General features: G+C 43.5%; 1 protein-coding gene across 6 annotated transcripts in view; it reads left to right on the top strand.

Annotated features, from left to right (window-relative positions):
• The window catches only part of LPP (LIM domain containing preferred translocation partner in lipoma), a 756,943-nt gene that overhangs the window by 52,535 nt on the left and 683,854 nt on the right, over window positions 1-20,554 (top strand). Inside the window, exons 1-4 of one of the 6 annotated variants that reach the window (XM_023736775.1) lie at window positions 7,179-8,356; window positions 11,616-11,733; window positions 17,284-17,405; window positions 19,868-19,949. The exons of 1 other annotated variant lie outside the window; for it this stretch is intronic. The gene's annotated coding sequence lies outside the window, so the exon portion shown is untranslated. Of the gene's footprint in view, window positions 1-7,178; window positions 8,357-11,615; window positions 11,734-16,159; window positions 16,251-17,283; window positions 17,406-19,867; window positions 19,950-20,554 lie in introns of those variants that run through there. 4 more of the 6 variants (XM_023736779.1, XM_023736777.1, XM_023736778.1 and 1 more) reach the window with 4 other exon arrangements.

Raw genomic sequence — 20,554 nt, 5'->3', positions numbered from 1 at the left:
TTGGTCAAAATGTTGAACAGCTTTTTGACTTTCGTGGTTTCACAGCTTTGCTTGCCAGTAGCAATAGCAGTAGGAAGATTTAGCTTCACTTCACTGACACCTTCCAAATTTCACTCAAGTACATCTCGTTGGTGGAACTTAATTTATTAGCTTCAAGGGAGTGTAGGAAATGTAGTTTTAGCTGTCCTGCTTCGGCAGTGCAGGATGGCACTCTAGAGGATGGAAATGGACTCTGAACCAATCCAGAGACTGTATCTGCCACCAACATATTCATTTTAAGATGCCCAGGGATCACCTACTTACCATCTCCCAAAAGCAGACCATTTGCCTAAGTTCAGTTTCTAAATTGGGTTCTCCTTAGATTTGACAAGAGTGGTTGTTTTATAATTTTCAAGTTCTGTTTAATCTGCTCCTGGGAGTCATGCCTTAGGGCAGTTACCTTATCTACGTAATTTGTTCACAAACGTTTATTAAGCACTTACTCTGTGCTGATTCTGTGCCAGATTTGGCAGTATGCACAGAAATAAGTCATGGATCCTTCCATGGGGAGCCTATGTCTGGAAAGAGGAATAAGTCAAGTTCATAGTACAAAGACCAAGATCAATGTACTCAATAGCGGTCAACCGAGTTGAGAGAAGAGAGCTCACTCTCAACTGGGCTGAGAATCAAGGAAGGCTCCATGAAGGGTGGCAGTGGTCCAGTGATGCTCAGTTGGGGGCAGTACCATCTCTTTCAGAGATATTGGAAATTCTGATGGGGCATTGTTCATTGTCTCAATGACTTGAGGCCATGCTGCCATTGGGATTTAGTAGGCAGGGGCCAGGGATGCTAAATGTCCTGTAATGCACGAGACACATTGCACGTAAATAACTCTTTCCTCAAAAGGCAGTCTCATTGCTGTTGAGAAATACCAGTAAGCCCTGAAGGATATGTAGATACCTATATTTGGTGGGATGTAGAGGGGCAGCAGGTGAAGCAAAGGGAACAATATGATCCAGGAATTCAGCCTGACTAAAGCAAAGAATGTGTGTTGAGTGGTAACAGGAGGGAGTTTATGGCAGGGGAAGAAGGCTGGGTCCAGATAATGGAGAGCCTTGCAATATTACATTGAAGCACTTGGACTTTATTCTGTTGCCATTGGGAGGCCACTTAAGATACTGGAGCAGGGTCCTTGAGAGCAGAAGTCTAGGCTCCTCTTACCGTGGTGTACCAAGTAGGCATCAGTATGCTTTTTGAATGAATGAATGCCTCAGACAAGTTGTTTGCAAGAGTTGGACTAGTTGGTACCTGGGTTTTGCCAGATCTAGGATTCTGGGAGAGCCCTAGGCAGTCAGCATTTGGACATTTGAAAAAGACGAAGAATGGACATGGTGGTCTGCCATGCAGATATGCTCTCCACATCCAAAGGAGAGTGTGTGCTCAGACCATAGTGGTAGCTGCCTGTACCAAAGAGAGAAGCCAGTGTCCTAAGAGTCTTCCAGGAAAGAGAGATCCTTCCATCAACTTCCCCTGTGAAGCCCATAGGTCATGAGGCGTGTAGGGAGCATACTGTGCAGCCCGCATTAATGCTCTTGTATCTTGTGCTTATTAAAAATTGTCAGTCAAACCTGCAATTTGCCGACAAGGTTCATGTGCTGTGACCATGACTGCAGTTATTCTTGGGGAGTGGCTTGCTCATCTGCGTGGTGATGGTTGCCATGTGCGTTCCCTCTGCTGTCCCGTGGAGTCGTGGTGGCTTTTCGACTTGCCGGCCATTCCTTCTTTCTTCTTTCTGGATGGGCTTTGGAGATTGGGAGGGGACGCTGGGAGATGGAACTAACAAAACGTGTGTAAGATGTGGCCTTGTTAGTTCCGCGATCAGGTTTCATTTGTGGATTCTTCCAGGGGGACAGAAAGGGATGCTTCGAGCTGTGGGACGAGCCTAGAACCCTCAATTTAGGGATGGGGAAACCGTGGCTCAAGGAGGGAAAGTGGTTTGGCCAGGGACATGCAGTGAACTGGCCTCAGGACCAGACTGGCACCTTTTGTTCTTAAAAAAAAAAAACAGAAAACCATTGCCGTCGAGTTGATTCCTACTCATAGTAACCCTATAGGACAGAGGAGAACTGCCCATAGGGTTTCCAGGGAGCGCCTGGTGGATTCGAACTGCTGATCCTTTGTTTAGAAGGCAAACTCTTAACCACTACACCACCTTTTGTAGCAGGGCTTAAATTGTTCTTTGCTACTGGGGCAAAGAGTGTGACATGCGCTGGACCTGCAGCCAAAGGCCTTGGCTACTGGCTTAGCTACTGACCTGCCTTGTGACTACATTACAGGCCCCCAGTTTCCTCATTTGTAAAATAGGTGTCATGGACCCATCTGATATGAAGCATTTAGAAAGTTGGGGCATGTGAAGGCTTTGCCAGATACAAAGAAGTGCAGACGTACTTCTTCTTTTTAAAACCATCTGGATGTTTCTGGACTGGAAATTGGTGGGGCCATCTTTAGAGAAAGGGGGGAGCAGTGAAGACACTATTGACCACACCCCAATCACAGAACACTCCCGAGGGGCTCACTTCCCCATTGTCCCTGTAAGGGGATGTCATATTCAGACTTAGAGGCTCAACACCAGAGGAAAAGCACGAGCCAGGTCTTGGTGTTGTGTGAAATTGGGGGCATGGGGGTTCATGTAGCAGTATAATGGGAGAAGGAACTAGAAAGATGGGTTGCAGCCCATCCTGGAGGCCCTAAGGGCAGTTGGGCATTATCTTTTGTGAAGTTCAGAGCACTGATGAGGAAAGCCACTGAGAAACAAGTCTTCACCTGGCAGCATGTTCAGCATGTGCAGGGAACCTGTGGTGATAACCCAGGCGAGAGACAGGGAACCTTCCTGTTGACTGGGTGATTCCCAAGCTTTGTGTATGTGTTTACTTATCTTTTGTGGTGGTTCAACTTCTTACTGGAGGTTATGTGTTTCAGTTATCTAGTGCTGTTATAACAGAAATACCACAAGTGGATGGCTTTAACATAGAGAAGTTTATTCTCTCACAGTCTAGTAGGCTACAAGTCCAAACTCAGGGTGCTAGCTCCAAGGGAAGGCTCTCTCTCTCTCTCTCGGCTCTGTGGGAGGGTTTGTCATCAGTCTTCCCCTGGTTGAGGAGCTTCTCAGCACAGAGACCCCAGGTCCAAAGGATGTGCTATTTTCCTGGCTCTTGTTTCTTGGTGGTATGAGGTCCCCCTGTCTCTCTGCTCTCTTCTATATCTCAAAAGAGATTGATTTAAGACACAACCTAATCTTGTAGATTGAGCCCTGCTTCATTAACATAGCTTCCTCTAATCCTACCTCATTAACATCATAGAGATAGGATTTACAACACATAGGAAAATCATGACAAAATGGTGGACAATCACACAGTACTGGGAATCATGGCCTAGTCAAATTGACACGTTTTTGGGGGACACAATTCAATCTATAACATTATGATAAGTGATAATATTTTATATAGGTATAGAGCTGCGAAGCTATTTCAAGAGTGTTCACATCTATTAATCTTTTGTTCCACACAGCATTTTGTTGAGGTGGAAGGCACGATTGTTCTCATCCTCATTTTACAGATAAGGTAATAGAGGCCTAGAGAGCAGATGGGATGTCTCAGGCTACACAGCTGGCCAGTGGGGAAGCCGGGAGCTGGGATGCCATTTAACACTTCCTCGTATACCCCTGAACCTGGATCAGTGGCGTTTTCTCTAATGGGCATTTGCAACTCACTTTTCTTCTTGGTTGAAGTACTGGGGAGCCTACAAAGGCCATGACTTTCAAAAGTTCTAAAGACAAGCTGTAAGATTTTTTTAAAGATGAGCTGTAGGGGATTGAGTACACAAAATGTGTTTTTCCCAGTAACTCTTTTTTTGCTCTCATATTGTTTGTTCAGGTTGAATATGTCCACAATGAGAAGCAAAGAAGGAAAAAAATGACCTCTGTCACTTAATGAGCATCTTCTTTGCCCTGGGTACAGTGCTACCTGCTTTTCCGTCTGTGGATTTAGATACATTTGTGGATTGGGTGATCATAATACACCACATTTATTGTAGCCTTTTTGCTAAGCAGTTTACACGTATTAAAGTAGTCCTCATAAGGGCACTCATTATGTAGATAACGATATTATTCCCCATTTTACAGATGAGGAAAATGAGGTTTAGAGAGATTAAATAACTTGCTGGAAAGCACAGATGTCCTAAGTGGATTATAATCCAGGTTTTCTAATTTGAGAACTCTTTCTTCCTTGCTACTCCATGCATTGCCTGTCTCACTGGTAACAATGCAGAGATACTTTTTAGGGAGGAATTCAGATCTTGGAAGCTACTAGAATCAGAGCTTGGAAGCACTATGAAGAGCTGGCAGGCTGGTGGTTTTTGGGCTGTGCTCCTTTGAGCCTGGGACACTCCAAGAATGGCCTTGGGGTTGGGGTGCTTGGGTGGGGGAGGGTGCCAAGAGAGATGAAAAGTGGTGAAAAGGGGGTGAGAAGTGGAGCAGGGAAGGGGAGTTCTAGAGTCCAGCCAGGCAGCTCTGTGTGTGTCTGTTTACTAGCTAAGCATCTGCAAAGTGTTTTGTTTAAAGAAAAATTTCTGCTGCTGGGGTGGGGGTCGGGGGGGAGCTTGAAAACTACTACGCTATCCCAACCCCTCCTTTTACTCAGGGCAAGAGACACAGTGGCTTAGCACAAGTTACATTGTGAGGTGTTGCAGGGCTGAGCATCCCCAGCCCAGAGCTCCCTTCACTAGGGCTGGGTTAAGGCATGTGAGGGTCCCTAAGCATTGGTAGTCTGTGCTACCCCCTCCTCTGCTTACTCATGCATTCAAATGGGATAAGTGAGTTACATATATATATATATACACACACACATATATATGTGTGTGCATCTTAGCTGTCCATGATATAACTTCTTTTTAAATGCGACTATAATATTAGTGATTGAACACAAAAGTGGCATATGCTGTTTTAGCGGAATAAGATGAACGGGATTATAAAATTTTTGGTGGATATGGGGTACTAAGATTTTTACTATATACTACATTTTCTATAAAAAGAATATTCCACATGTTTTACAACAAAGAAAATGAGTCACTGAACTTAGTTATTTCAGCAATCAATGTAAAAATCTGTTGATCTCCCACAACAAAAATTGACTTTCACTAATTTTACTTTAAATGGCTCATACTTCAGTTTTGATGCTTGTTTTGTAATAAATGCTATAGTTATAAATGAAGAAATGAAAGGATGTCATGAAAGAAAATTTAATGATCAGAAAACAAATATTACAACAAATTAGTATATTTTATTTTTAGATAGATCTTTCATCTCTAACATATTATAATTAAAAACATTTCTTTCTATTCTTTGCTCTTGCAAATTCTTCAGTGATTTTGTCACAGTTAAGCTGCTGAACAGCATCTGCTTCCATACATAATAAGGATAATGAATCGAGTCTTTCTTGAATCATTGTTGTATGCTGCAGGTTTTTGAGTTTCTTTAGGGATGAAAATGAGAGTTCTGTTGTGCAGTTTGTGATCATTAAAGTTAAGAATATGCGTAAAGCATTTTCAACACTAGGAAATATGCATTGTATTTTATCTTCTGCTATGGAATCCTACATGAGTAAAATTTGTCTTTCCTGAATCTGTAAACTTAGTTCTCATGTAAGAATGCAATTGTCATACTTCTCTGTAAAGGTTTGTGTTTAAGTCATCGGGATAAGCCAGTACTAATTTCTTGGATGCCTTCATGCATTCTTCATCAAGTATATCCACATTGTTTTAGAAGGAAAATCTATTTGAAAGAACTTCATACACTTTTGCCTTTCTTTTTATGCAGGATTCAAGTGTGTAAATGATGGTGTAGTGTGGTTATGCAAAATTGATCTCTGACACTCAGTACTTCTGGAGCACATCTGTCATTTACTTGTTTCTTTCTAATGCTTCTGCGACGGTGAACTGTTTTATAATCAGTATTTGGCAGTATTTGTTTTGTTGTGTTTTCAAATTTTTCAGTCTTCTCTTAAATTATATAAATATCCTGCTAATGACTCATAGAGACCTGTGCATATCTTTAAATTTACGTCTGAATCTTGGAGAACTTGATTTGTCCAAATGCTGTAATATATTACTCCACATAACCAACATAAATACATACTCTAGTGTTTGCATTTTGTTGGCAATATTTTCAGCTTCTCTTTTGGTATCTCCTTTTTGTGTCTGGTCTTCAGCAATATTTTCTAAGGCATCTAGAATCTGAGTGTACCATTCCAGGACTGCACTTGTTGCAACAGCATGCATTTCCCAATGAGTATTAGAAAGACATTTTAATACTCAGTCATTGCCTTAATGTGTTTTAAGAATTGCCCATCAGTGAGTACACATCGGCAAAAAATGTGCAGAGTAACTGAACAGCAGAAAAAAAGTCAACAGCTTCCAGACAACAATCTACTGTACTATGTCCTACAAGTTTAAGTGAACATGCAGTACATGACATATTCATTATGTTCTCAGATTTTCTGTTACATGCCTTTCTACCGCTCTGACATATTGGCAGCATTGTCACAGGGCTGGCCTCTGTACTTAGAAAAACCAATTTTGCAAACTTCACATAAATAATGAAGTACTTGATTTTAATTTCTTCACCGGTATGACTTTTTAAGCTAGTAAATATGATAAACCACTTGACAGATTTTCCATCTGTTGGAGATACATATCTTAAAACAATACTTAGCTGATCTGTATGAGAAATTTCAGGAGTGGAATCTACAGACAAACTGAAATATCAAACTATACTTACTTCACTGAAAATAGTTGATTGAACTTTATCACTTATTAAGTTTATTAATTCTTCACACGTTGGTTTATACATATATGATGGGTTGCCCTTTCCTGTGTTACCATATTTTGAGATGTAACCTGCTAAAAATGGATCATACTGATCAACAAGTTAAACACTAAAAATTTCCATTTTATGGGGATCCAAACACTTCATTTCTTCCTTGAAAAGATAGTCCACTTTCATTGTTATAATGACAGCAACAATGCATTGCAAAATGGCTTTCCAATACTGACGTTCTTCATTAATTTGTGTTTCCAGTTAATGAGTTAATCCAAAACCATGTCTTTGGTTTAAATATGAAAATATGTAATTTCTGGGAATTGAACTGTTTTCATGTTTATCAGTCATATTTAGGTTGCATCAATTGCTAAATCCATCTAAATCAAGAATTAAATGATTTAAGACTGAATAGTTTTTGAACAAAACAATATACAGAGTCATCTGATGGAGAATACAATAACCAATCCCTCTTATAATTTTCTCCATTATCTTTGCACCCTAGAGATATAATCTGGATTCATAACCTTGTTTGTTTACCATCCAGAAATTTTCAACATGAATTTTCAAATGGTCCATTGTGATGTTGACAATCGCTTGGCCCTCTTTTGATCCAGTAATTTACATTATTAGAAGAAAAATTATTCCATAAAGCAGCATCTGTATTTCTGTTATTTATGGGGTCTGCAGATGCGACAATTTCAGATTCTAAAATAGTTTCATTTTCTACACCATTATTAATTTTTTTTACTACAGAAACGAATGGGTGCAGAATTTGGAACAAATTCTGTTATATTCATATTGCTATTAGTAATTTCAGCACTAGCAGTACTAGTATAATGATTTACACACATTAAACTTGAGCATTTAACAGAAGTCTCCTCTGATTCATTATGTTTTAAATAGCAAGTTAATTTTGGAATTGTCTTTAGAGATTCACTAATCCTTTTCTTTTTATCTTCTCTGAACTTTCTATTTTGCCCTCCACTTAGTTGTTGATGTTTCATTTTACATGGGTATAAAATTATATCATTTTTTAAATTTTATTCTACCATAACAAATAAATTTGAATAATTGAAAATAAAATTTATAAAACAAGTAAAATTTATAAAATAAAATTTACATTCGAATTTGGATGTTAACACAAAATTTTATATTTGAAAATTAGTAAGTAAAAAGAATTGATTTGGAACATGCAATTTTGTTCTTTAGGTCTGAGATAGTCAAAAGAAATTGTATTTACAAGGCAGTAGGAAATAATTTCATTCCTTTGTCGTACGACGTTTGTTGACAGGCCCTTCGCAGCTCTCCATGGGTGTTTTTCATCTTGAAATAATACTTAAAAACTTGCAAACTCACGTTCCGTCCCCTGATGCTGCGTCATTGGACTACTGCTGATACCGGACCGGGGCGAGAGTGATCGCAAAGAGTATGATACAAATACAAATATGAAGATGCGTTTTGGTTCACTTTGCGCAGGACGGGACCCGATACGTCATGAGTCATGTGATTATAGCGCCGCTGGCGAGTTCTTATGTGGTCATTGAGTGAGAACTGAATGTGAGGTTATACCCAGTTGGTCCAAAATGAAAAGGAAAATATGATTGTTATCGTATACAAAATTTACAAAATGTGTGTTTTATTTCTTCGTGGAATTGTTCAACTCCCGTATTATGTATGTAATTGATGTAACAACAGCACCACTTCTTGACGAGCGAGTTTGTTTTTCAGGTCATAACAATATCAGTCAGTTTCTTAAAAGAAGTCAGTCTGAAGGGAAATGGAAAATAAAATACATTTATATAATTTTTATTATCTGAATATTCATTTATTTCCTCAAGGAGTTGTTCAATTTCCTTACATAGAGGTACATAAATATTCTGATAAAATATAAATGTAATGTTCTGAGATATGCTCTTTGTTGCTTTCTTGGAAGACAAACTTAGAAACACATTCATTGTTGCAGAAATAGAAATATATTTTACATGATAGTGAATTTTGCATCCTCTTAATGTGCCTAATAGCTCATTTACTGGCATATACAGAGTAATATCAAGCACTTTGTCCCACCAAACAGACAATAAAAAGCAAAACTCACTTGATACATAAATTAAAACTTTTTGTGTTAGATAAATATTAATATTTCCAATATTTTTTGGACACTTGCTATGTTAGTATTATATTATTACCCATGTCAGTATTACATTAAATGTATGCTAGATTGAGTCTGTGTGTATGCAAAACATATTTTAAAGTTAAAGGTATAAATATTGTTTAGAAAACTTAGGATATAACTGTAGGTAAATGCTATACAGTTAAAAAATAACTTGATTAAATTCATTGCAGTAGTTGACTTATTCGAGTTCCCTTGGTTTTGTGCGTCATCTGGGACTGGAGTTCCCATTGGTTGTTTACCAGGACGTGTGCAAGAGCATACGTTGGTATCATGGCAAAGAGCATTGCTGGCCTTCCTGGGGGGAGTTGCTGGATCAGCAGATGTGGATGTACAAGACAGTTCTCTCAAAATGAATCAGAGACTTATTATCTATTAATAGAATCTATCCTTGCCCAGTAACTCTTCATGTTGGATCCAGTTGCACATGGGTGAATGTAGCAAGAGTTAGACTTGTCAGCCCACCTTTTCTCTTGTTTATTAGAAAGAAATAGTATACCCCCAAAAGACTGCTGAGATAAGGAGTTTCAGTTACATGGGAAAGGACCATAGAAGACAGATGTCAGTGAAGGTGTTGAAGTGGTAGGGACCTCACAGCTTAAACAACCTTGAGCGTGGGCACCCTCGTGACCTGCGTGAACTTTATTTCCAGCCAGCACATTCTCACGCACTGGAGCTGGTATCAGTTTCATATAGTGCCCTGCCAGTTCCCTTCCATTGTGGTGCTTGCTTTTTCTTGTGTCCTGTCTGCTTGGCATCTACGAGTCTTTGCTTTGGACAACTGGTGCCCCTGTTTTGTTGATGCCCTAAGCATGTGCGTACCTTGCTGATTGGGTAATCCATCTCTGCCTTTCACTCTGCGGTGCTTTGTTAGAAGCACCTCCTTTAACTCATGTTCTCATCTTGGTGGGACACAATTTTTTTCTTTTTCCAAGGAAATGTGCAGATATCCTGACTGCTTCGTCCCTGCCCTGCTCCCTCCGAGGTCTCTGAGCACCTGCCTGCAGGTTCCAGGTCATGCAGCTCTTAGTGGCTGCGGGACCTTCAGGCTGCCCCAACCACAGGGTCCTTGACCTGATCCTTCAACTTGGCTGTGCCTCCCCTTTGGACCTTCACTGAGATTGGTTCGATTTCTGTGCAGAAAGTTGAAATTACAGCCAGTATTGTGCTACCTCCATGCCCCAACCTTCAAAGACATAGACTGAGTACATTTAATTTTTGAGTGTCTGCTGGGTGCATGGAAACCCTGGTGGCATAGTGGTTAAGTGCTATGGCTGCTAACCAAGAGGTTGGCAGTTCGAATCCACCGGGTGCTCCTTGGAAACTCTATGGGGCAGTTCTAGTCTGTCCTATAGTGTCGCTCTGAGTTGGAATCGACTTGACGGCCACGGGTTTTTTGGTTTAATGGGTGCACTGTGCTGAGAACCCAGGCAAGGCTCCAGAGCCCAAGGGCCTGGTGGGGAGCCAAAAGCAAATTAGGAATTTTGTCCATTTTTCTGGAGATAGTTATGTTGGCTACATCTGATTATTAGATTTACCAGTTATGTGAGGAGGAACGGGAGGAGGAAAGTCTGGGCAGTGGGAAAGCAGAAGCTTAAAATTGAGGAGTATAGTCTGGAATGGCAAGGGGGTGAGTTTGCCCTGTGAGTTAATCCTGGGCTCTTCCACTTACCATCTCTGGTATTTGTGCATTTTACTTTTTCTTTACAATTTCATTTCTTCATCTGTAATGTGGGAGTGAGACTGCCTAGCTCACGGGGTTGTTGATTCCGACTCATAGTGACCCTATAGGACAGAGCAGAACCGCTCCATAGGATTTCCAAGGAGTGGCTGGTGGATTCCAACTGTGGACCTTTTGGTTAGCAGCCGAGCTCTTACCCACTGTGCCACCAGGGCTCCCTTTTAATGTTACCTACATTTAATTCCACCCATCTTGGAATTGCCCGGGAGAAAGACCTGGCAATCTGCTCTTGCAAATATTACAACCTAGAAAACTCTATGGAGCAGTTCTACTCTGTCACATAGGGTTGCTATGAGTTGAAATTAACTCAACGGTACTTAACAACAACCACTTGTCTCTAGTGGCCTACACACCCTCTCAGCAAGGCTCAAGAACTTGTTCTTCTCTGGGCATGAAACCTCCTCATTGCCTGGGTTCACATCTACCTCTTAGTTTGGAATACCCTTTGCACCCTCTCCTCTTCCCCACCCTCTCTTAATACCGAGCCCAAAAGTCCATCCCTCCCTTTGTGAAGAATCCCACTGAGCTCTAGACCTTAGCACATCCTGCCTTTGTTACAGTCAGCTCCTTTCTTGTACTAGGCTTCTGTGCTCTTTGAAGTTTTGTTTAATGTCCTAGCCCTTTGCTGTAGCATCCCCGGCGAACCGAGGCACATACTCATAGTTAGTGCTCAAACATCTCTGCAGCAGATTTATTTGGTGCCTTTCTCAAATGTTAATGCCCAAGGAAGCAAATAAAAAAATGAAAACCAGAAAACATTGTTGAGCTGTGTGCTCATCAGCCTTGGGAATGCATTTCTGGGGAAGATCCAACCCCTCCATAAATGACAGGGATGACCTGGCTCTTTGTAGGAATTGAAGAGAATCCTGACATCAACAACTAGCCAGACCAGAGGACCAGCGCCTGCAATCCCAGAGCTTCTCCGCGTGGCTTCCTCTGGCTCCCAGGTGACCTGTGGCAGGACTTCTGGTATGTAAACGGACCTCATCTGCTCCCCCTCCGCCTGCTGCCCACTGTCTGGGATCCAGAACTGCACACTGAGCCTCTGTCAGCCCAGTCGGGGAGGCTTAATGGCTTGGGGATTACTCTTTTTGGTATTTACAACTTGAAGTACCCTGTGCCCTTGATCAGTTCATGCTTGGGAGCCTCCTTAGTGCTCTCTAGTAAATAGGCTGCTTACTGTAGGTTTATTTCCCCGTGGACTTATTTCAGAGAGCCTGGAGCCTGTGTTTCTAGCAACTTCTCCAAGGAAAATATCACAGGCCACGTTTCTGGAACGGAGAATCTCAGGGGGTCTTCTGAACGTCCATCTCTGTTACCTCCGTTTGGCCCAGCATTTGCTTTTGGCTGAAAAGGGAGATTTTGTCTTAAGCTGTCCTGTAGACATATGTGACTTGGAGGTTGAAAATCTGACAGTTGCTGCCGAGCTCTGAACCGTAGACGTGAGCAGCATATAGACATAACCCTGCGGAACAGCAAATCATTTTGCTTTAATTCCTAGAGCCTTCATGTTTCTTTGTCTGGAGGATGACCTCACCGCTTTTTGTATTTGTAATGGAATGCACAGTCATTTACAAGTAATCACACAATAATCCCTTACACTTCTATCATGCCTCACTGTTTTCCAGAGGGCTTTCGCCTGCCTCATCTCATCTGATCCTCACAGCCGCTCTGAGAGCTAGGCAGAGTGGCTGTTTTAATCTCTAACTTTCAGGCATAGGAACTAAAGTTTAGAGAGAGTAAGCCATTGATGAAGGAGCCCTGGTGGCCCAGTGGTTAAGCACTTGGCTGCTAACTGAAAAGACTGGCGTATCAAACCCACCCAGTGGCTCCGGGGGAAGAAGACTTGGCACTCCGCTCTTGTAAAGATTATAGCCGGGAAAACTCTATGGGGCAGTGTTGCTCTGCCACATGGGGTCGTTATGAGTTGAAATCCAGTCGATGGCACCCAACAACAACAGCAGACTGTTGGTGAGAGGTCAGTTAGTTCCAAGCTGAATTGGAACTGGGATCTCAAGTAGCTTAAATGCTAAACCAGTGTTCTTTTTACAATTTACTGTTGGTGTGACCTTGGGAATATCCTTAACTCTCCGAGCCTCAATTTTGTTCTCACTAAGTTGGGTACAGTGTTACTTCCAGGGTTGATGTCTGTAGGGATTGAATGAAATCATCTGGGAAAGCATTTACCAGTTGCTGTTGAGTTGATTCCAACTCATGGCGACCCCATGTGTGTCAGAGTAGAACTGTACTCCATAGAGGTTCCACTGGCCGATTTTTCAGAAGTAGATCCCCAGGCCTTTGTTCTGAGGCACCTCTGGGTGGACTCAAACCACTGACCTTTTGATTAGCAGCTGAGCACATTAACCATTTTCCCTGGGAAACTCTGGGAACTCTGGGAAAGTTCTTACTACCCGGTAAAGAATATTGCTAATGTGACATCTCATAGTTTTGACTACATGAGCCTTAAGTCCAAGTAGTTTCATCAGAACTCTGGAAAAAAAGAATGTTTTCCTTATTTTTTTGTAAAGAGACTGAAGTCCAGAATGGTGCTGTCATTGTCCAGGATCACAAACTCCCAGCGCTGTGATTAGCCAGCTGACCTTCCTGCCCTGCCTTCAAGCTGCTGTATTATTCTGAGACTGTGTTGGCAAGGCCCACTTTTCTCACAGAGCTCTCTCTCCTGATGTCCCTTGGAACAGCATTGTATCCTGGAGACAGTTTTAGGTCCAGCAGGAGCAGAGGGCAGGAATGGAGAGTTGGAAATGGGATCTCCAGCCCTGAGCTTTGCCAGTAGGTTTGAGAATGTGAGAAGGGCAGTGGGGTTGAGGCTGATGAAGACCTAGCCTTGGATGGTCTGTCTTCTGGAGTCGCTCAGTGTCTGGGATTTAGTAGGACACATCCTGTAAGCCCAGAGGCCAGCAGCTGTGCGTATGCAGAGTGGGTTGTTTAGCACTGGCACTTGTTGGGGAAAACCCGAAAGGATGGGTTTCAAGTTGGCAACAAATGCTTGGGAGTCAGCAGTGTGACATGGTCAGGAAAGCAGCCAGGGTGACTGGGGGATGAGATCTTGGATGCCTTTGTTTCTATATACGTGCTCACCTACAGGAATTCCAGACCACTAAGGCAGAAGTAGGTTTTTTGTAGGGTCTTAAGAGGCAGAATGGGGAGCTCGGGGTTGAAGGCCAGGGAGCCAGATTTTGGTTCCCTATAAGGAAGAACTTTCTGTTGGAAAGATGGAATTTGCAGCTGTAGGAACTAGTGATTTCTGCATCACTGGGGACCTCAGGGATACCATGAGGGATTCATGATGGGGCAGGCTTTGGGCTTAGTGGTCTTTATGGTCCATTCTCAACCTGAGACCCCAGAGTGAGTGGTTCTCAGCCTTAAAGAGGAAGACACACACACATATATTAAGGAAATGAAGGGCCTCTTTGTGGATGTGGAAACTGATCTCCAAATGCTGTTTGTAAAATAGATGGTAGATTTTAGACTTTCCCGTTCTGATTGTCATACCTGTCCCTGGGGCTCACCTCCTGGCCGTTAACTCTCAAAGCTCCCAGGCCATCCTTCTTTCCGCTGCTTAAATAGGGTGTTGAAAGGACCACAAAGTCTGATGGCTGGTCTAGTCTTCTAAGTTACAAGTGTGGGCCGTCCTCTGCTCCCTTCAGGTCTATCTCTGAGACCCCCTTGGAGAGCTGTAGTGGCAAGAACTCTGCTCTAGTTCTAGTTCTGGCTTTGCCACTGACTGCCCTGTGCTCTGCTGCTAACCGAAAGGTCGACAGTTGGAGCCTACCAGCCGTTCCACAGGAGTAAGATGTGGCAGTCTGGTTGCATAAAGATTGCAGCCTTGGAAACCCTATGGGGCATTTCTACTCTGCCCCACAGGGTCGCTATGAGTCGGAATCAACCTGAAGGCAGTAGGTTTTTTTTTTTGGTCATGTGGCAGAGGACATACCACTGGGTTTCTGATCCTGTTTCCTCACCTGTTTTAAAAGTCACTTACATTTGTGTTCCTTTATTAAATGTGCAATAAATAAGAAATGTTTGCTATTTTTCACGCACTTGTGGAGTGCTTGCGAAACTATAAAACAAGTCATTAAAATAACTGCGATGGCTGTTTGGATAGGCCAACTTCCGAATTGCTTTTAGAGCACACAGCTGGACAATTTTGGAATATCTATCAAATCTGTAGATGAGAAAATGGGGGCTAAGATAGGAGAGCTGGCTTGTCTAAAATCTGAACTAGTGACTGATCTTAGGGCTTGGGTCCCTCACTCCCTGATCAGTGCTGTTTCCTGCTTGAAGAGTCCCTGGAGGTGGGAACAGGCAACATCATGGTGCAGATTCAAAAGCCATGAAGTGGGCCATGATTCTGAAAAAGGGCTCCTCTGACCTACAGTAAGCCTTTCAACCCAGCAGTGGAACAATATGGCGCTAAGAAATAGAACCACTGGGAAGCCAAGGTGTGGTGGTTGGAATTCCTTCTCTGAGCAGACCCTGCTTCTTCACACCTCCACTTTCCCCAGCATCTCGTCTCTCTATCTTTCTTTCCCTGTAGTCATTCCAGACCAGGTTCACCCCTGATTGGCTTCACCATTCCACATAGTCGTCGAACACATCCCGGGATCTGGGGGCCAGAATTAATGTTACGGATTAAATTGGGTCTTCCCCCAACTCCCACCCCCAATGTTCACTTAACAGTCTGGGTTGACTCTGGGTCTTTGTGCCTGGTGTCTGTCCTGAGAAGAACTCATGTAAAATTAAGTTCCCAGAAGGATTCTCAGTGCAAGGCAGCCCACCTGTAATCAGGGGCGGGGGTTCAAGGGTCGGGGTTGTTTTTGACTCATCTACCACCCAAGGAACTGCAGACTAGACCCTTGGTGACCTCCTCAGGTGCATCCCCCCAAATACCTCCCCTCCCTCAAATTAATAGATTCATTTCATAAACATAGTTGCATTCCAGATGGACCCATTCCTGAGGTGAACTTAAGGCCTTTCAAACTTTCCTTGTTTGGATGAAGGAGCATTTCCCCTGGAATAGGACACTGTATGGAACAGTTGAGACTCCACATCTTTTGGGGTTAATAATTTACACCGAGTAAGGAATTCTATCTTAAGTGGGGCATGTTATTCAAGTGCCAGAGGAGAGAAGGGTGATTTTTCTGACATCCTCCAGGCTGCGTCTCCATATTTGGGAATGTTTACCCACCACACTGATCTATTGGAAGAAGAGGAGGTGACTCAGGGTTTAGAAGAAGCAGGATTTGAATTCCTGTTTCCAGAAACAAAGTCGCCCCCCCCTGCCCCGCCCCTCCCCCTCCTTCCTTTGCCCCTTGGTTGCAAAGCTGAGGAGAGCATATCTCAGTTCTGCTCGCCTTGGGCTTCGGGACCACCTCCTTGCAGTGCCCTGTGCAGTGGGACGGAGGGCGTGTGAGAGGGAGTGAGGGAGAGCGGAGAGCCAGCTGCCCGTGGGGGCCTGAGGTTGCGTGAGTACATCATTATTGCCAGAGTGAATGGCATTTCTGCTCCCAGACCTGGGGCCCTCAGCCCTGTGGGCTGGCTCACTTGCACAATGATGGGACATTTCTCTGGGAGTGCTGACCGCTTTAGTGTGGGGTGTGGACAGCTGCTTTCCCAGAGGACTGCTTCTCACAGTGTGGTTTAGAGACAAACTCTGCCTGAGGAAAAATTCTGTTTGTATGTAAATAAATTAGGCAGATATTTCCCTCTACCTGAATCCTGGCTCGAGTTGGGTGGAGAGATAATTTGGGACTGTTGCCCTCTGTCTGATCGTTTTGGTCTAAAGCAACAAGCCAAAAGGGGACATTTGTGGACAGACACCTGGAGAGGAATGGTTTTAGCTGGAAAGACAGAATTATGGCTGGACTTGCAAATAAGCAGAATGTTGGTGGATGATATTTGCGCAGCATCTCCAGTTTGGAATATAGATTGTATAGATAAACGCGTTGTGTAGATTTGAAGGACTGTCTTAGTTGGAGGGTGTCTTAGAGATTATTCAGTCCAGTTGTTTTATTTTATAGAATGATGATGGGAAGTGGTGGCCCAGAGGGCATCGTAGCTCACTTGCCCGGAAGACATGGAGCTAATTAGATGTAAGAAGTTAGGGTTAGAACCTGGGTCTCCTCACTTTCAGCCCATTCCTCCTTCCACTCGCTGTAAGCTGCCTCTTCAGGCAGGGCAGAGAGGAATCTGGAGCTCAGAGATGCCCGATTTGCTCACACTTTCCTAGCTGGTGAGAAATCGAGGACTAGAACCTCGTTCTCCCAGTTCACACCTCTTTTCCATCAAGTCACACGGGCTCAGATGCCAGAATTTGTGGTTTTAAAAGTGTTGCTCTTTTCTTTCTTCCCCTCTTTGATTTCTGCTTACCTTTTAGTTCACTTTGATTCTGAGCTGCTGCCTTCTGATTCGCTTTGCTGCCTGTATCTCTTTCTTCCCCGAAAGAAGATGAGAGCTTGTCCGAGAGGCGGAACTGAGTAGTGGAGTATTTTATTTCAGTTTTACCTGTGGTAATGAAAATGATGCATCAGCCTTGAAAGAAATCGAGCAGGCTTTCCATCGAAGCCTCTGTTGCTGTTGTTGAAACTGCAAGAATCCTGGAGTGTTATTCCCATTCGAAGGTCAGCCCTGATTCTGAACAAGCTTTAAACACACGTACACACACACACACACACGTATACACACACACGTACACACACACACACACACACACACACACGCACACACACACGCTTCTTTAGCCTGCTCTGATGGACTACAGCATTTGCCAGAGACCAAGCACATGCCCTATTACAGTCAACGCAGGTGTTAACACAGCCGTACTGTGTGTTACTCCTTTTAGTTGGCTCAATTTCAGTCAACTTGAGGGCCCCTTTCTACAACGCAGGGAAGACAGTGGAGATGTGTTTTGGGGAGGCACTTTGGTTGACCGTGGCATTAGGTGGCAGATGTCATGGAGCAGAGAAACTGCTCTGAGACCTACATTTGTTCTTCTCAACGCTGAAGGGGCAGGAGGGGGTGGGAGTAGCTCTTCAAGCTATTGTGAAGCAATGGGAAGGCAAGAATTTGAACCTGTGTTCAACCTGTCTCCTCTTTGGGAGACCGGTGCTGGGCGGTAATTGTCGGCCCTGATCAGGAATGGGAGGAGACACCCTTAAAGAACGAAGACTTGGGAAGTTTTCCAGCTGTGATGTTGTAGAATCAGGTACTAAGAGGTTAAACCAAAAACCAAACCCATTGCTGTCGAGTCGATTCTGACTCATAGTGACCCTATAGCACAGAGTAGAACTGCCCCATCGGGTTCTGAAGGCTGTAAATCTTTACAGAAGCAGACTGCTACATCTTTCTCCTGCGGAGCGGCTGGTAGGTTCGAACCACTAACCATTTAGTTAGCAGCCAAGCACTTAACCACTGCACCACCAGGGCTCCTCCTAAGAGGGTAGTAGTGGTAAGGCTAATACGAACAGTAATACTGTTAATAAGGAGAACTGACATGAATTGATTGCTTACTAGGTGCTGAGCACTTTACCTAAATCATTTAGTTACCACTATAGCTACCTGTTGGATACCCTGGTAGCATAGTGGTTAAGAGCTATGGCTGCTAACCAAAAGGTCGGCAGTTCTAATCCACCAGGCGCTCCTTGGAAACTCTATGAGGCAGTTCTTCCCTGTCCTGTAGGGTCGCTATGAGTGGGAGTCAACTCGACAGCAATGGGCTTTTTGGTTTTATAGCTGCCTGTGAATAGGGACTGTTTTTACTTCTGCCTAAAAGAGTAAGAACCTGAGACCTTGAGAAGTTAGGTAACTTGCTGAAAATCGCAGTCAGGGGTAGAGCTGGGATTTGAACCCAGGCAGTCTGGTTTCAGAGTGCATGTTGCTCAGGACTAAGGTGCTGGATTTTGGCTGGCAGGAGTGTGATATCCTGGCAGGTCTGGGGGGAGTTGTGGGTCGCAAGGTGGGTAAGAGCAGAAGCAGGAAGGTCAGGTGGGAGGAGACCCCTGCAGCCGTCCAGGTGGGAAGATGATGGTAGATTTGATTAGGGCACTCAGGGTGGGGCTGGAGAGAAGCAAGTGGATTCCGCTCATGTTTTGGAGGGATTGTCCACAGGCCATCAAGCAAGATTTTTTTTGGAGAAGTGTGATGCTAAATGGGCAGGAATCTGGGCGATCCCAAGGGAGATGAAAGCATGTGCTGTGGTGGCTGCACAGACACGCAGCGGGGGCTCCAGGACGAAGGAGTGTGTGTGCTCCCCTCTTTGGTTTCTAACCCTGAGCTTCTGGCCAGGGAACGGAGGGCAGTGGCTTCCTGCCTCTGACTTCCTGGCCCAGAGCTGCTGGAACGCCCCAAAATAAGCCCCACAGAACAGGCCGCTCCCTTTGGTCTCCCTGGATATTTTTATAAAGCATTCTTTCCCACCGAAGATAGGGAACATTCAGAGTGATGTTGACTTTATGGGCCATATTTAACGTATTTATTTTTTCTTGATGTGTTGTCTGTTCTTGCAGAGATTTCTGCCTCCTCTAAATTCCCTGGTGAGGTCCCTTCAACCACCATGTGAGATGGGTCTGGAGGCGCACTGGGGGAGCCCCACCTTCATCCAAGGGCACCTCTCCACTCTCTTCTTCCATTCACGTTTCAGTTCACACTTTCAGGCCCTTGTTTGCCTGAAAATTTATTTTGGTGGGCTGGCCTTTGCTGCAAATACTCTATTTTTCAGCAGAGAAACTGGTCTCAGAGAAGTTGGGTGATTTAGTCAAAGTCCCGCAGCAATGTAGTGGCTGAGTCAGACTGGAAATTTGAGATTGCTGACTGTGCCCTACTGCCCATGTCAGCCTAGCCCCAGAGGAACACAGAGACCTTAAAACTAAATCATCTAAAATTCACCCTGGGGGCTTCTTTACACACTCCTTTTCTAACAGTTTGCTGGGTATAGTCATCAGTTTTTTTTTTTTAAAAAAAGTCTTTAACATCATCTCTTCAAAACAATGTTTCGTTTTTGCTCATTTGAGTTTCTTTAAAATTTTCTTCATATTACCCATTCATTTAGTCAACAAACATTTATTGAGTTCTTACTGTATGCCAGGCATTGTGATAGGTGCTGGGGATTGATTCAAAGATAATTTGGAGGCGCACGGAAGGGGAGCGGATAATTACAGCACAGTGAGGTAAGTGGTATAATAGAGGGATGTATAAAGAGCTAGAAATAGCACTATGAGTAACATCTCTGAACAAATTGCCTTTTTTTTCCCCCTTTTGGATTATTCCCTTATGTATATTGCCCAAAGTGGGATTACTGGGTCATTTAAAAGATGAAAACAATTTGGCACACAAAGATGTAATGACTTGCCTGGGGAATACAGCTTAATTTTCAACAGGGAAAAAGAAAATTGTTGACAACTACCAACCACTTCACCAAGAGGGTTGGGTAGATTTTATACTGCCTCTGTCAACTTGGTGGCTTTCCGGGGAAGCACCTGTTCTAAACCTGGCAACCTGCGTGTAGGAAACACATATCCTTATATTGAATCTCACAAATTAATTGTTAATTCTCACTGGAACCTAGCTATGTAAGTATTGTTTCCATTTTACAAATGAGGAAACTGAGCCTTCATTAGGGGGAAGTGACTTGCTCCATGTTCTGTATTTGGTAAGTAGAGAACCCAAGAATCAAGGGCAGGACTTTTGATTCTAAGACTCCAGTCCCATTCTCCATGCCCTATTCATCAGTTGGTGGTACTCATGGCACAAACAAGAGTCCCTGGGTGACACC

Source organism: Trichechus manatus, unplaced genomic scaffold (assembly GCF_000243295.1).
Source record: "Trichechus manatus latirostris isolate Lorelei unplaced genomic scaffold, TriManLat1.0 scaffold00092, whole genome shotgun sequence".
Taxonomy (NCBI): domain Eukaryota; kingdom Metazoa; phylum Chordata; class Mammalia; order Sirenia; family Trichechidae; genus Trichechus; species Trichechus manatus.
The sequence above is the reverse complement of the archived record's forward strand: the minus strand, read 5'-3'. Positions and strand labels throughout refer to the sequence as shown.